General features: G+C 33.2%; 1 protein-coding gene across 8 annotated transcripts in view; it reads right to left on the bottom strand.

Moving 5' to 3' along the window:
- The window catches only part of LOC138327765 (protocadherin gamma-B7-like), a 56,020-nt gene that overhangs the window by 9,489 nt on the left and 28,706 nt on the right, over nt 1–17,825 (bottom strand). For 3 of the 8 annotated variants that reach the window (XM_069274118.1, XM_069274116.1, XM_069274117.1), the window contains exon 3: nt 17,017–17,091. The gene's annotated coding sequence lies outside the window, so the exon portion shown is untranslated. Of the gene's footprint in view, nt 1–154; nt 230–306; nt 440–467; nt 870–1,716; nt 1,848–11,196; nt 11,540–17,016; nt 17,092–17,825 lie in introns of those variants that run through there. The other 5 variants (XM_069274122.1, XM_069274121.1, XM_069274119.1 and 2 more) reach the window with 5 other exon arrangements.

Below are 17,825 nucleotides of genomic sequence, written 5' to 3'. Positions count from 1 at the left end.
AAAAAAAACAAACAAACAAACAACAAACAATAAAAGATAAAAGAAATTAAAAATTAAATAAAAATAAAATATGAAAAATTAATAAAAATAATAAAGATTATATTTTCTTAAATGATATTATGCTACCAATTGAATAATTTCATACAACACTGACATTTCAATTAACTGTCTTAACATCCACACCGAGGGCGATCGACACAATGTGGTGGCAGCTAGATTGAGGTCTGTAACTGACTTATACTCCACAGAGTAATGAAGTCCCAACCAAGCTATATCATCTAAATTTGTTTTCAAACAATAAGCTACCTTGAGTTCAATCTCAACCCAAGTGTCCTTGTTGTCCAAACAAACCACAATTCCTTTTCATCGAGATAATAGAGTCGTAGTTTTTACCCACCCGTAGCGTGAAATGTAACAAGTTACTCAAAGTCCTAGCGAAAACACTGTAGAGCGTTGTGTTTACTTACACAGGGATGTTTAATCCTATATGTTAAGATCCTTGCCCAACACAATAGATCAGGATCCTTATATCTCTAACAACATTATTTGAGGAATTGACACAGTGAAATGAGATGTTGTCGCTGAATGGTTGACACTGTATTACATGGGTTAGTTGTTCGTATTGACATTAGCCCGCACACTCCAGTAAATCTAAAGTCAAATATCCTCTTGCAAACATTTTATATCCTCGCCAAACGTGTCACAAGATGTCAAGGCAAAAATCACTTAAAATATTAACTAACATCCTCAAAAACTTTTATTTTTACCTTTTTCGCTTCCGTATGAATTATACATGGTAATTAGTTCCCTAAGACGCTAATTTTAGACACTTCCACGGTTTTCTTGGCGTCAAAGAGCAGATGGTAACCATACCTACCCTATGATACGTTTCGAGTGGAATACATTTGTAGATATTAAATAAGAAATGTGTGGTTGCTACGGTATGGGATAATTAACAGGTAGCGTGGACCTGACACTGGTTGAGTCTACCTGTCCGCAAGTATGACATGTCAATTAATATGTCTCTACCTGTGAAACACTCGTCCCTAACTGTTAGGGTCTGCTCACCTGGACTGGAAGTGTGACAAAAACCTACAGGCACATCACTACAACCTCAAGCTACAGTTGTAAATCCTCAAACATTGACATCATACATAAGTTTTGTTAAATTTATTTTAAAAAGTCCTGGTTTTATTTGAAATTAATATTTTGTTCCTGACATTGGCAATTTTATGATTGAAAGTTTGACCTGTCGTAAATCCTCCAAAATGATGACATCATGTTTTTTCAATTTACAATTTCTAGTTTTATTTAAAATAATCATTTTGTTTATGACACTGACAATTTTATTATTTAAAAATTGGGTGACAGCTACCATTGGAAGTTTTAAGAATTACACTTTATGATTTTGGGAATCTGAAATCTTGCAGACAATAATAATTTTATAATGGAAATTATAACGAGTCCGGATGTTTTACTCTTCAGAAAATAATCCTATTGGTCATGCAATTGCACTCACAAATCAGATTCCTAACAAAATGAATTTTTTACAGGATTAACATTCCCATAGATAGAATTAATCTGTATGTGTCACAACTAATTAAAACATTAATCAAAATTCCAGGGATTAGCATCAACACCTGAATATATTCAAGTCCATTCGGTCAGTTATACGACAAATATAGCTTATTCCCACAGTCCTCGTAACATAATTACATTTCTGTTTGTCCCGATCCAACCATTCTCTGTGATGTGTGATGCACTTTTTGATCAATTTCCGTACTCAAGAAATCTCAACCAGGTTAAGGGATCGGCTAATCCTTCCTATAGTTACAATCTGAAACGCTTGGCTGACCACGACATCTCTGGTATTTTCCGACCAGAAGCCCAGCCCCTTCAATCATATTGTGACAATATATGATAAAACTAGGCTGTGGTATACGTCAGGTAGTAAAGCTTCCCTCCCAAATTCTACACAATGGTGGCCTAATGGCATTGTGTACATCTGAATGATCCAGTATATCAGCTACCATCGTACACTACTAATATGTCATGTTCTGCTGTCATACGGGAAATTTTATACAAGTATTTGTAAAATCTGTAAACCACAACAGGTCAATCATATAATTAAAAGGTTTGGTACCGTTTACGGTCAACAAATTGTGAAATCTTTCTTAATTCTATGGCAGTTGAAAAGTCTCTATTCTAAATAAAACATGTGCTGCCTTGTAAAGAATATTAATGGTTTTTAGTTATCTTTGCAAAAAATGCTGTTGATAATTCTAAAATAATATGTATTATTCAATAATCAAATTATATTTTTGTGGTTACAAAAACAATATATTTAACAGAATTTGGCTTCAATTTAAAAGGTTGCTATTGTTTTTTATGCTTGAATGAATAATCAAAACATTTTAAGAAATTCAGAAGATTTTTATCAACCGTGATCTTTTGTTCAAAACAAATAATTGATGTCTTTATACTTTTATGTGAAGGTATGTCAGCTTTGCAGCTGTGACATCTTAACCATGGCAACCATACAATGCCAAATATGGCAGAAAGAACCACCAATAAAACGCTTGGTTTATTTTACAATTGTTTTTTCGTATTCTTTGGTTACTTTTGATCTTTGTCGAACATGAATATTTCAAAACCTAACATATCTTCAGCGACTCCGGAGAGTAGTATAATTAGCCCTAATTGATAAAGAATGTCTCCTGGATACATGAGTACCCCTCTACATTCTGTATGTGAATTAATGTTTTTAAATAGCTTCTGTTACCTTTAGAGTCTTGTTTGTTGATTCGTAATGGGAGATCTAATAGATGCTTTTTTTTTGTTCATTTTATGGCAATTTTTACGATTTTAATTATCACTTCACAATATTGATCTATGCAACGTCAAGTTTACCATTAAAGTGAACAAAAGATAAAAAAGAATAGTCAAAATTAGCAATTTCAGTTTTTTTTTTCTTTGCTTGAGCCTTAAGGACTTAATTTTTTTTTCCGTTATTGCTTTATCAACAAAGCTATCTTTATATAATCTTACAGGATTGGCTGTTTGCTGAATTCATTTTAAAACATTTTTCTTTATCAATTATATAAAATTTAATATTAAAAATTTCCCTTTTCCTTTTTCCTTTCTAGATAAGCATTTAGAATTGGGTAATAAGTAGGACTGATATATGTCTTTGATTTGATATTTATATTATGACATTTAGTCCTATCCTGACACCCATAAAGCTATCACCCAAATCCTCAGCATGAACAGGTACATATCCTTATCTATCCCAGTAAAACTTTCAGATATAGATCTGATATTTATTATCGGTGTGACATCAGTAAAAAAGTCGGGCTCTTATTGTGGCATTTGTCAAGTCACCTTCTATAAAGCGTTCAGGTAGGACAGGTAAGTACAAAGGTACAGGTAAATACTGGAGCTGTCAATCACTGCTAAAATGGGTACTTAGGGGCACTTACCAATAAATGTGTCAGACCTACACAATGGAACATGCTAATGGTCGTGTGACTCGATGGTTATGTAAAACAGATGTACACCAATGTATACTGAATAACAATATGTATTGTTTTTCTACTAATGTATGATAAAGAAAAATATTACTTGACATCTTATTATTTTCTACACCAGATAATTGTATATAACCATGACAGGTTTCTTTATCAAAAAAACAAACAAATAAATTACCATTTATGAATGATACCTAAAACATATTGAAATGAAAATCTGCAAGTTGATCTGTAAAATTTTAGAGAATATTTTTTTTTTTAATTTATGCTTTTGAAATCAAATTTTTTGTCTTAAAATTAATAATTCAAAAATGTTTGAAGATCAATTTATTGAAAAATAATTAATAGACCAAATGTATGTATGCAGGTATGTTTTTTATTTTATTTTATTTTCTACTTTTTTTCTCCTTTCAAAATTATTTTACCTCTCCTGTAATTACCATTTTAATTATATTACAATTATGTATATACTATTTCCCTACACCAATACAATATGACTTTCCAGAGTGCTAGCTCTGCTGGATATCACTACATTAATTGTACAGAATGGAACGATTCCAAAACTTATCTACCATTCAATAGGTGTTTGATAAAATTAAACAAACTAAAGTGAAATAAATGAATGAATATACACGGCTCCTAAAGAATTAAATATCCACCGATACCATCTTAATTCCCCTTCGTCATACCAATTCAAAATGAAAGCTCAGCATGCGACCTCCCAGTCCGTTTATATTCTCGTTTACAATCTGGCAGATTTACTCAATCCAATTTAATTTTAATAGAAATTTATACCTGAACATTTGACGTCAAGTTGTAATTATTTAAAATATATGTTTAACCCCGAACCCCCACCATTATGTCAATACAAGCATGCTTTAAAGTCATCTTTTTACATCTATTAAATTTTGATTCAAAATTTGTATTAAATGTTTTTTTTGTTGGTTATTTTGATCTAGCACGAATCTAAGCTGGTAAAATTTGTCATTATGACTGTGCATTATTGATAAACGTCAAAACTATTAAATCTAATTACCTGAAATGTAATATTTTTTTTCAAAATGATTTCGTAAATGTATAAAACCAGGTAATATATATTATATGTATAGTATGATATTACCTGGGTCAATCGAGATCGGACTTAGCCTACCTATTACAAGTGTGTTACAAACATCAACACCTGTTTTTCAATTTACAGGTAATACATTAATTTTACATTTAGAGCTGAGAAAAAACCACATTGAAATTATTTTCTGATAGGCATTTTAAGAAAGAGTTATTGTTTTGGACAAGTTACAAGAACAGGTGTTGCAGGAGTATTTGATGGAGTAGTGGCCCCAACCACAAAATGCTGGAGGAATTGGGCAAAAAACCCTAATATATCAGTTTCATGAGAAACTTAATACATTTCCCGACATAATCTGACAAATCAACAGCCTTCAAGCTGCAAAAAATACAACATATCTACATATACATATGGTTTAGAATTTGGCTGCACCTGTTGTCATGTTTCCCAAATGTATGCTATCTTATATATGGAAATACAGTCATATCCATTGATTTTTACAAACTTAGAAATGTAGAAAATTCAAAATAATTCTCTGCATACATCCATAAAATATTTCCACAACAAAAAGAGATTACATTAACCTGCATACCAAACAGAATCACAGGAAGTCTTTTTTACATATGAAAAACGGCAAACTCACACTGGATATCCTGTAGAGCTTTAAGTTTCCCCATTGGTCAAAAATCCATCAATATCTACAGAATATTTCTGAATCCATTTTTGACAGAGATTTATACAACACAAAACTAAGTGAATCTGGTATTTGTGCGACTGTGACAATGATAATTTGTATGCTTGAGAGGATTCTGTTTTAGCTGTGACACAAGCCAACTATTGTACGATTGGTTCGATGTCGTGTTGCTAGGAGGCAGGTAAAAACGAGCCAGGTGAGACACAAGGATGCTCTATCTAGCTCCTGCCACCCTGTCACCAATTTTATACAGTGACAAAGCTAGGCACGAGAGGACATGATAACATCAGGCCTTTTACCTAATGATATTGGAGAGGATAAAAATCGGTTATGGATTTTTGACAGGTGCTTGCAAATGGCAAATTTAAATTTTGTAAGAAGTGAAAAAGTGCAGTCTTTAATAGCAACATTAAAATGTCAATGAGGGTTTGAATGTCTTTATCTAAGTATCAAAAAGGATGTTTATGTCAAAATGCTTTGTATAAGGACAAATTATTTCTTTGATTTAGTATGAAGTTAAAAATTTTGAATGAGAAGATTTGTAATTAGCTCAAGAAAAGAAGGAAATTTTTAAAACAATGTATTATTAAACAGTAAATTACCTGACATTTACAGATAATCTTAAAACTTACCCCAATGAATCACCAATATTACATAAATCCTACGTGTGTCAAACAAATAATTACACTGTCTACTTCCTGTCTGTCGCCCAGCCTCAGCAGCCAAGTGTTTACCTGTATACAGGTGTGCTTGACGAGGTGTTAAGTGATGTCACACCTGTAGTTAGATCCTATTTAACACCTGAGTCGGATGGGACCTTGTTATCTTGTCTTATGTAACTGTATGTAGTGTGGGTATTACACTTATTAACTAAAGTAGTTGATAAGAGTCAGTGAGGTCCCTAAACATCACACCTGGTCCGGCCAGGTAACTGGGAGACAGGTGAGGTCTATAGGTAAAACTAAACCCTGACACAATCACTGGCTTCAATAGATCAAAATATACGACCATCAAAGTGTGAATAAGATGTTTTCATTGAAATAATCACTTAAGCCTATTGACAAAATTATTTAGATGATTAGGCAAACAAAATAAAGGTCAAAGACTACAGGTGAAGTGTGCAGGTATGTGGTTTTAGGACTTAAAAGCCAAATCAATCTGCCATTGTGTTGGTTATAAATGCTGTAATATACAACAGGTGAAGATAAGATTTGGGTAGGAAATATCTTATTCTACTTTATTCTGATCATTTTCACAATAGACTATTGTTAAACCTGATATTTGTATTTTTTTAAAATTAAAACATAAATTATTTTTGTGACAACTGATTTATAAAAAAAATCTCTGTTAATTACACTAGTTAAAATAATGTAATGAAAATATAACTATTTCAATTTCAACTCACCAAATGATGGAATATTTCTCAAAGTAAAATGTATAAATTTTCCACAAATTGCTTTGAAAGTTAAGAGCCAGTGGTAGTGCTGAGAGGACACTGCAATAGTACCAGACTGGTGTTGGCTAGTTACCTATATAGGGCTGACACCTTTATGACAAAGCTTGGAGGATGAGTTAGGGAGTACAGGTAATTCCCTATGACAGGTAGGGTGCTGTTTTTGGCCCCTAGTTAACTAGCCTGGAGACAGGTATGGTACTCAGTTAGCTTGGAACTCTTACTTACTTATAATTATAGCAGTGTGCTTGTAATTAACACATTCATTGATGAGTTTATTAAGTATATACATATTGAATGTTTACACATATTAAAAAATCTCTTTTTAATTGGTGTTTAATTTTGAAATGTTCATCTATTTGCCATTTAATTATTATCAACAATCTGTTATCAAAGACATAAAAGTAATGTGATTATTTAAAAATCAATCTTAAATTTGTAGTTTATATTTATAGTACTTTTTTATTTTTTAAAAGTATTTCATAATTAAAATTAAGTGTATTCCTTTCACGAAGAAAACTTTTTAATATAATTTTTAATGTAAATGTATGTATCAATTAGGTTTTCTGATAGCTAGCATTCAATTGATTTTTTATATTTCTGATTTTTATTTTCCATGATGTAATAGATTTTACAATGATTTACTGAAACTTACATATTTTACCATCTCATTTATTTTGATTTTTTTTTAAGCCTTCCAGTATTTCTTTGTATTTAAAAGCAATGTGAGTTACTTATCGTTTTTCATTTTATGTATATTAAAAAAAAAATATTCAAAGATAAAATAGTAATTTAGCATGCTTGATAATTAACACAGACAAACATTTGCCTGATATCACAACAAAGTTCCAGATATTTACTACAGCTTAAATAAAACCTGTTATTTATATCAGTACAATAATTTTGTTGTAGAATTCAGAAATGATTTTTTCTCATCCATCATTATGACATTGGCCACCAAGGTGTCGGGTTAAAATTAACAACAGTGGCGACACCTAGTGACTTATTTGTTACCTCCTACTAATCACTGATGCAGAAAAGTATATATTTGGCTCAGAAAAAATTACGTTGTATGCCTCATTAGCTGAACGATATATCTTACATCTTAGCATAAATTACTCGAAAGGAACCGATTGTGATATGAAAATCAGATCAATGATGTTTATGAAAAATAACGTTGTTTATATACCGTGATAGATAATGATCATAACGATGACTTAATTGTCATTTCACTGTTGAATACATCATAAAGTTTTATTGTATAAATCGTCACACAATAGAAATCCATCATAACACTTTCTGTCTTCTCATCCTGACACAGTGTAATCGTGCAACTCGTGTTTCTATCAGCACAAATTGAGCCGATTTTCACCGAGAAGCTATTGATTATTATTTTTCTTTGAAAATTTTATTCAGTCACTTTAATTTCTCTCTTGTCTATTTAAACATTTTTTTCCCCTAACTGCTGTGGATTTAGCCCTGTCACTAATCGTTACTTTTTAAGTAACTGCAGATCTGCTACTTGCTATATCCTTTTCTATAAGCCATAAACTTTAACTTCAATTACTGATGCTTTTCTAAATATTTTCACCTATCACTTTTTTTTGTAATAAAATAATGCCACCTTTCTACTTCACACATTTTGTTTCAGTTTTCAATTTTTTTCACTTCAGCAAAAATTTGATATCAAAGGCTTTAATACTTTAAACATGATTAAAATAAATTCATTGGAAAACTTGTGCATTGTATAAATGTACGTAGCCTTTATATCAATATGTCACCATCTCACTTAATCATGCCCCAAATCAATATCGGGGTGCAGCTCACAATCACATTGCGTAATTGTAGGCATTAATTTTTCTGACAAGTTGACTGTTGGTATAACAAGGACAAAGATTAATATGCTATCCAACATAACCTAGACTGTAACTTAAACAAGCAGAAAAGGGATTGGACAATCCTACTTAAACATTTCTCAATAGGTTACGAAGCATGTTTTTTGAATCTTCAACTTCAAAGATTGCGATATGATCTATAAGTCTTATCCTGTCATAGGCAACAAGAAGATGAGAGAAAGTCCGTACTGGTAGGGGATCAGAGCTCGATCAATTGACAAGGCGAAACAGAGAAATAATCCTACCAAGGACGGGGTATTACATACAATTGTGGCCTTTTAACACCACTTGATAACCCCTGACCACAAGCGTTTGGTTTCTCGGCTAGATCCGGGATAATCAGTCTGATCGATGAACCGCTTGTTGATCAGGGATTAATATTTGGAACAGACAACTTCTGAGAAAAGTGGAATTTGCCTCCAGCTGTTATCAGATAAGGCCTCAGTTCCAGAGACTAACACCTCTAAAACCTAATGCTGATGGGATTGTCATATACTTTATCTGAACATGTAGTAGGGGTGGAAAAAATGCATGGCCAGATCAGGGTTCGAAACCAGAACCTCTAAACACTAGTCCACCAATGGTCTACTGGACAATCCAATGAACCGATACACAATCCAATGAACCGATACAAATCAATCAAAGAAATATTGAAGAAGCACACCAAATCTCCGATCTAAATTTCAATATTTTTGATGATTTATAAAGTTGATTGAAATATTTTTCACAACAAGAATGGAAAGGCTTTCCAATGCTGGACATCCAATCCAAGGGCCTTTTTTACGAAAATTATTAACTTCAATAAAATTTTGAAGCATTCTTGTACTGCATCATCAGGTTCTAATGCTCAGCTTGACACCAACTCAATTGAAATTTGAAGTTAAGAAAATTAATTACTTAAGTTCATAACATCAACTCAATAAGAATTTTTTTCCCCACTAATTAGAGATCTAAATTAATGTAACTTACCGAAGAAATCCAACTTGAAGATTTTCTCAACATCAGCTTAGCTGTCCATCCTACTTCAATTTAAAACGAAACTAGAACTACACCAGACAGTTATTCCAGACAAATATCCAAAAGGAATTTGACCACTTCTTCTAAAGGTGTGATAATCCCAAGTTAACTTTGGTCAGTTAAGACTGACCATTACCCAGACTGTCTAATCCCAGACAGCATAATTATTAGTCTGACCAGTGGTATACTACAGGAATTGGACAAGACTGGACACACATTGTCCACAATGGCTCATCAGGATCGGTCAGTACTAATTACAGGTATCAGTGCAGGTAAGACTGGACAGCTAGATTCACACCAGTCTGCACCCTGGGCTGGACATTTAACTAGTTACAGATTTATAGCTTAATCCAGTGATTAGGTCGCCTGGGTCAATTGAAAAAAACGCTTTCCCTCGGGGCTGGACCCTGTAGTTTGTAAGAACAGCAACAGTTTCGATCTTCCACCCCACATGGTCGAAATGTCTAATTTATGTCCCATAATGCTATGATCGGAAATCTTTCAAACAGTTTTTATTGCAGAAAGTTCGTCTGAAGAATTGATGCAGTCTCTAAACTAAGAAAGAGTCGGTCAGCGGATGTATAATCAGATGCCTTAACCCCTGAATTTTATGATAGGCTTGAATGAAGTCGTTCCTTTGGATGTGCGCTGAGCCGTGCTAATTAGAGAGGTTGGTGAAAGAGAGGCTCGCTTTTGGTGTCATAATCTTCCGAATGTAATGTGGGGCTGTGGTGTTTTATAGCTCACAATACCAGAACAAATCCATGGTACTTTTATCCTGTTTTTATGACAATGGTCAGAAGACCTGACCATGAGCTTGACCATGAGCTTGACCATTACTGGACATCCTGACCATAGGACCTGATTACCTTATCCATACACTGCTTTCCTTTGATCTTTGGGCATTCCTTAAGGAAGCATTACAAAATAGCATGAATTACATAAAACCAAATGAAATTCTTTATAGGGTCTTTTCACAGAAGTGATAGGCTAGTTGAGGCTATTAAACGACTGGACAACACCGTCCATCTGGGTTAAAGGACAAAATGATGAACCTTTAGCATTGTCCGTTTCTTACCTGTAAAATCTATTTGTAGGTTTATTGTCAGCCATAACTATTTCATGATCAGTTTAACACCAATCTGATTTTATTTTGTAGGTTTTACCAAATTTTGTACAAAATGGGCCGACAGGCGACTAGACAATGACCACTAAAACCCACACAGTACGGGACCCTGTACAGATATATAGTCGACGTTGTGAGAGATTCTACATGTCTACACAAGGCGTATTCAACCAGAATTATTTACAGTTATCAGAAAACATCACCAAACTGAGAAATTCCAAATGAATCTAATTAATTCACACATTCAAATTTCCTGTTATGTAAATAACCAAGATTGTCAAATATAAATCAATTAAAAGCAAAATTATTCATACAACAGGTTTTGCTCTAAGTGCACATGCAGTACATGTAACAGAATGTAAGTTTGAGGAGGCATATCACATTCAAAATAATGACATTTGTTACATTTTGTACTTACCGAGCACTTGATTAATTCTAAACAGGCACAAAAATGTTACGCATCTTATAATTTCCTGGATTATATTCCCAACACCCAAAGAACATATTTTCTTGACGAAGTAATTCGGCCCACAGGTAAGCCATATGTCCTAACTGCGATCCACATGGTCGCTAGGTATGCCACTTTATACTATCTTATAGCACCAAAGTGTAAAACCAGCAACAAAGTTTATCAAAGTTTTGGATATCACTTCTACACAATGGTACAGATTAAAGCTTGTTACCGCCATGTAATGGATTAAGTTTAACGGTCAATACTGATAACCTTCGGACAATGGCCAAACATCCTGGCTACCCGAACCTTATCTGCTGCCCGAGCCAATGCTACTGATGTGTGGTCGCGGGAGTCGCACAAATGGAAAAAGGAAGAAAACTGATCAACAAGGATATTAATTAAGATTTCTACAGGTCCTGATTCACTGGGCTATCAATAGGGGGTCGTTAGGTTGCCGTTTACCTGGAAGTTGTCAAAACTTATCGCACAACTCTTCAAACTGTTGAAATGGTAAATGTCTAGGGGAGATAACTCCACTATTCTGACTGATAACTTTGAACAAACTTCTGGCCCAATACTGATCGTAGTGGATTATCTCATGAAAGTGTATGTTCTTCAAAAACACCTGTGTTTTAAAAGGAAACTTAAAACAAGTATACAATGAATTTGATATATTTGTACAAGAATTATGGTGTTTTTATCAAACACCATGATTGTCAAGAAACAGATTTCTTCACGCTGAGGATTTAGTTTCTGCTTTTTGTTTTATGACAGAAAATCTCAAATTTACAACAAATTCTACATTTAAATAAATTAAAAAAACTACAAATTATACATTTAAACAAATTGTAAAATTCTAACTTTGTAGTGAACTTTTTGCACTAAACGTTAATGCTCTAGTTACAATCAACCAAACACTAAGTTCACCTTTGCCATCTTGTAATATCAATAATGATCAAGACAAAACCTAATTATCAAAACTAATTCATAAATTACCGTAATATTGTTTATATATCAATCAACCAGGCAATGTTAGATGTCGGTGGAGGTATAAATTAAACCCAAACATAGACGGAAATCTACGCCTCTGATGCTATAATAGGGACTTAAGTTATTGTCGAACTTGACACCTATGTCAAACGCTGTAGGAAATGCTCGTTTTACTTTTCACACTTTCATCTGTATGTCTTAGCATGTCGAGACAAGAAAGCAATTATCAACATAATTTTCCATAACACAATATCCCTGATCAGAGAAAAGTTTTCACGGGGACTGTTGTCCAAAGTTGACAACTGACGACACCTGCTGTATTGACCATGATACATCATACCCTTATCTACAAAATACAAATTTAGAAATTAGGTTTCCACGACTTTCTACTTGTCATACAAATGACCAGATGTTGAAGGAGGTAAAACTGTCGGAGAAACATCTCTGGACAAACATCGTGGCACTGGTCTCAGTGAGTTCAGTGTTTGCTTTGGATAGAAGAAAAACATGTCATTCAAAGAAATCTGCTTGTATGCATTACACTCGATATCATAATCACCCGCCATTTGCTATTTTGAAAGATAAAAATTGTTTTTCTAATCGATACAGAACTGTTAGTATCTATCTCCAACTATTATCCAGCTGAAGCTAAACCTCTCCACATCAATGTGTCTCATCAAGATTAACCAGACCGCTCTCATTGATTTCCAATAAACCGCCTTTCAGTGTAATGACAGTCTTATTTAAAAATTCAAATTAACTAATGGCACCAAAATTAAAATAGAGACTAGGGAGGGGAGACAACTCTTAATTTAGGAAATTTCAATATGGCGAACGAAAACTTTACAATGCATTGTGTTCAGGCTAGGAACCACATATAAATGTTTTGTAAGAACATTAATTGTAACATTCCCCCCCTTTTATTTATTTTCCAGACAATCTTTTTTGATATATCCAAAGCTTGTTAGATAAAGTTTTTGGATAAAGGATATATTTATACTAGTCATAGGAAATACTTGTGGCAATAGCATTGCTTTAAGTCTACCACAAGGTGAGAAACTTACACCTGTTTTCTTTACAAGAACACAATTCCTTCGTTTTTCTTCAGAAAGTTTTCCATTATGTTAAAAATTGAAGCTTTTCCTATCAAACCAATGCTAAAGTTCAAAATAAGTTTGATTAAATCTCAAACTCCCATTGTGACACTCGGTAACATCTCGGTGAATCTTTAAGTTATTGAGTAGTATAAATGCTCCACAGGCGTTTATTTCCTACGACCCTAACAACTTCTCAAAGTTTTCAATAAATATATAGATGACTTTATTGACATCCCCTGTAATTAAATACCGAAATCTATCATACAGAATACTCCTGCAATGTTTGAACATTTTCTTAAGACTTTCTTTCCTGCCTAGCAAAACAAAAATTTCAAAAGCAAAAACTGACAAAATAAGATCTCAAATTCACAAAGGATACAAAGATTTGACAATGTGAGTATTCTGACAAATGTTGAACGTCACGCAAGATACCTGTGGTGGCAAAGATGAGTGTTTGTTTAGAAAGTGTAAACAAGCCAATCAAAAAGCAGGACATGAATAAGGTATATTGACTTGGTAGCTCCCGTGGTGAAAGGCATATTGATCATAAATTCATTATTATATCAACTTGGGCCATGAGTGGCTTCAAGTCAAGAGCTCATCTATTATACTTCCAACCTTTAATATAGAATATTCTGTGAAAACTATAGTGGGAGACATATTCTACATGCGGGTGAGAAACTTCAACTGAAGAGTACTAGAAAACTTCTTTTTTTCACTCACAGACAGATGTTTTTTTTTTTGTTTTTTTTTTTTCTTTAAATAAAATACAGCTGAATGAAAATTTTGGCTCTATCGATGCTATAAAGCTTGCTGAACTCGCAAAGAACTCTTTTTATCATATCTTTTTTTTTTTACAATCATGCCATTGTATGGATTATATATAACGTACTCACGAACACTTTTTTACAATGTCAAAATATTAAAGATCACATTGCAGTGAAATATATCATCGTACCATGTATCTTCCTCATATCAACACATTTCCAATCTTTACTGATCAATGAAGGCCAAAATAGAAATTTATGGGGATATAAATTTTCATTTTTTCCAAAAGAAAAAAGAGTGTATTGTTAACATTTAAATCTATTTCTGATTTAGACGATTCATGGTTCCAGCACAAGATGTTTCACACACTGGTACAGATCATAGGTGTTTTTCTCCGCCCTTTTCCACAAAATTTGCAAACATACAAAGGCATTCAATGATTTACAGAACCAATAAATTGTCTTTTATATGAAAACTAACGTATTTGGAAATTAATTTCTATAACAGAGCGAAGATAGAATCTGATTTGTGATGAGCGTGAACCCACCAATCATCACTCACAATAAAAAGATTCTTTACATTGTGTGGTCTGAGGTTTTTAATCGTTGAATTCACCCGCTACTGCGGCCAATTTCGCTGTCAATACATATCAAGATAGCACAGAGATAAGCATTGACAAGACTCCATGTTTTCACCGAAATTAAATGAACTAGAAACCTGAGTTATTCATAGATAATGCTCGTGTCATAATTGTTTATGTAGAATTTATGTTGGTTTCGCCTGAGTACCAGGTTGTAGAAAGTGAAAAAAAATCCATCATTAAAGATTATGACAGAAATTATCTGTGATTATATTAGTGGATCAGATAAGATTCACCCACTGTCACAAGATGGACGCCACCATACATACGGCGAGTATTGTCTGGGCTCAGCAGACCTCACTTTACATAGTGTAATTAGCAACTTGGGGGCCACAATACGATTATAACCCGCGACACTGGCACAGATCCTCTCATTAAAATACTGCTTGTGTCTAATTTTCAGTACCGATCTACAAAACTCAATGGACTTTAATTGGATGGAAGAGAAAAACAAAAAATAATGCACCAATACAAATATTAAACAAAACAATCAAATAATACTGTAGATATAGAGACCTTAAAATCTCTATGGGAAAAACAAAATTTGACAAGGTTAAAGAAAATTAATGGCTAACTACTGTCAATAAGCTTGAAGCTTGCATGCATGGCCATGTTTTTTGCTATGAAACAATTATCTGCATGAACATTATCTCCAGCATGGAATTTTTTTTGCAAACTGCAAAAATTGTTAAGAATGAAAAAGATTTGATTGTTAATTTTAATATTCAACATCTAGACATATTAATTATTTATATCGCTAGGAAACACAACACTATAAAATTGGAGACGTTTTACCATAAAGTTTACAGATATATGTTAATTTTATTATCACTAGAGGAAATATTTATTCTAATGAAATCTATTATAATACAATGATTAAGTATATTGTTCATTAAAAATCAACATGGAGACCATGGTCACCGAATATTAATTTGATATCTACATATGTAGGTATTTACGACTACTGTTGTCTGTCCCGGGAAAGTCATAATACAGATACAATGACAGACATAATCGTCTTAATTGTAATTAAATCAAACCATCTGTATCATTATCATCAGAAAATTAGGTCATTAATTGTAGTAATTAAATAACCTGATCTATTCTATTAATATCAGAAATATTTTGACGCAGGGAATGTAATAACAAAGATGTCGTAAAGTGTCAAAGTTCATATCACCTAATGACAGAGGTTAAAAGGTCACGTCATGTTGTATGTCACAAGGAGGTTGTGTTAGCCCATCAAAGATTAAACAAAATGAAAATTATTTATGATTTTAATTTAGAATGATAGGTACAAAGACATAACTCATCATTTAAACAAAATGGAAATTAAAAACTTTAATATGAAATGACAGGTACAAAGTAATTAAAATGTTCTAAACATTCCATGATCAACCGAAATGCAAAAGTCAGGTGTGGTACTATTTAAATTAATTCAGTCACCTGCTATTTTGATACTGCGTTCCAACACTAGATTTTCAAACTTCACAGTAGGGTTAACTATACACAAATGGTCTCCACATATGCTACACATAAATTTATCTTAATTTGTCCCCCTTGCCAGCACTTAATTATCTCCCCTTGCCACTTGTCTGAATTCGTACAAAATTGTATATTCCATTAAGAGAACTACAGGAAGGAAATATCGTCATTGTCAACTTGACTTATGACGGCAAGTGTGAGACGCGGCACTCTTACGCCCGTCGTACTCCCACAAATAAATCATTCCTAATTATAATGGCCACTGAATTTATGTGATTGACTTTTCTTGTTGGGAAAAAAAATAATGAAAAATTTCATGCTCAAAATAAGAATGGAGAAATAAATCCTCTCGGATAGCTGTCAGGTAGATTTAGCTGAGGTATAAATTATTCCATGGCATGGACACCTGATGCTTTTCCAAACATTTATCATTTCTGGTAGAAAATCCACGTTTATGAACACATTTTCATTCTGACAGAACAATATCTAACTTCATCATTTTTGGCCATTAAATACAAGCCTACATGTGGAGGTATCCCAAACATTGCAGTCATGTTGTATTCTATTCCGTAAGAGATATTCCGAATTTACATATTACAGAGTTATCTGTGCTTGCGGGTAGGTATTGATTGTGACATCATGTGTTTGCCAGCTTAACGTCATACGTTTCGGAGAAAACGACATGAATTGCGCTCACAAAATAATGACATAACAATCGATACCTACCGCAAGGGAGCTAACTCTGTTATATGCAAATACGGAATAAGACCAAATTGAAGATTTGATGATAATTATGGTACATACCACTAGTCATACACGAGGTGCGATAGGTTATCTCCCCTTGATGTAGTTGTCAATGGATCTCATCATTTAGAACATCTGAAAAATATCATAAGAGGTAGAAATATTAGATTTATTTTGAACGGAACATGTGCATGATGATATCTTCAAAGAAAATTGACGACAAATATAATTCTCTAGAGACTTTTTGCTATTTTAGTGTTCCGTTTACCTGTATCTAGTAACTTATTTTTGATGTTTGATAGTCACTGAATAAAAGTAATTCACATAAGAAAATGTTTCAGCTGAAGGCTATGATAGTCAGTGTTAATTAATGATGGAATATAAGAAAAGACATAAAATCATGATTTCTATTGAATAACATGTAATCATCCTAACTCATGTATTTCTGTGAGCTTTTCATGTTGTGAAACACCATTGTGTATATGTAATACTGTATAGTAAAACTAACAGCAAATAATGGAAAATTGAAATATCAACTAGAATTGCACACTTAAGCTAATACTGACAAATAGGCTTAGTTTGGAACAAGATGCTCAAGTATGAAAACTACCTGATTCAACAGTAGCCCCAACAATAGCTGAACTCCACCCCACTATTCTAACTTAGACATTCCACAACCTAATACACCCCGGCAATCAACTCCCTTCAAATTTCGGAAAAAGATTTTAAAAGATCGGCCATAATTACTGTTTCACGCCGCCGACACTTTAATTTGGCCATATTCAGCTCCCCAGCATGATAGCGAGGGTAACTGGAGGTGTCGACACTGGACTGTAATTTATGGGTTCAGACAATGGACTTTGACAATT

Source organism: Argopecten irradians, chromosome 7 (assembly GCF_041381155.1).
Source record: "Argopecten irradians isolate NY chromosome 7, Ai_NY, whole genome shotgun sequence".
Lineage (NCBI taxonomy): Eukaryota > Metazoa > Mollusca > Bivalvia > Pectinida > Pectinidae > Argopecten > Argopecten irradians.
The sequence above is the reverse complement of the archived record's forward strand: the minus strand, read 5'-3'. Positions and strand labels throughout refer to the sequence as shown.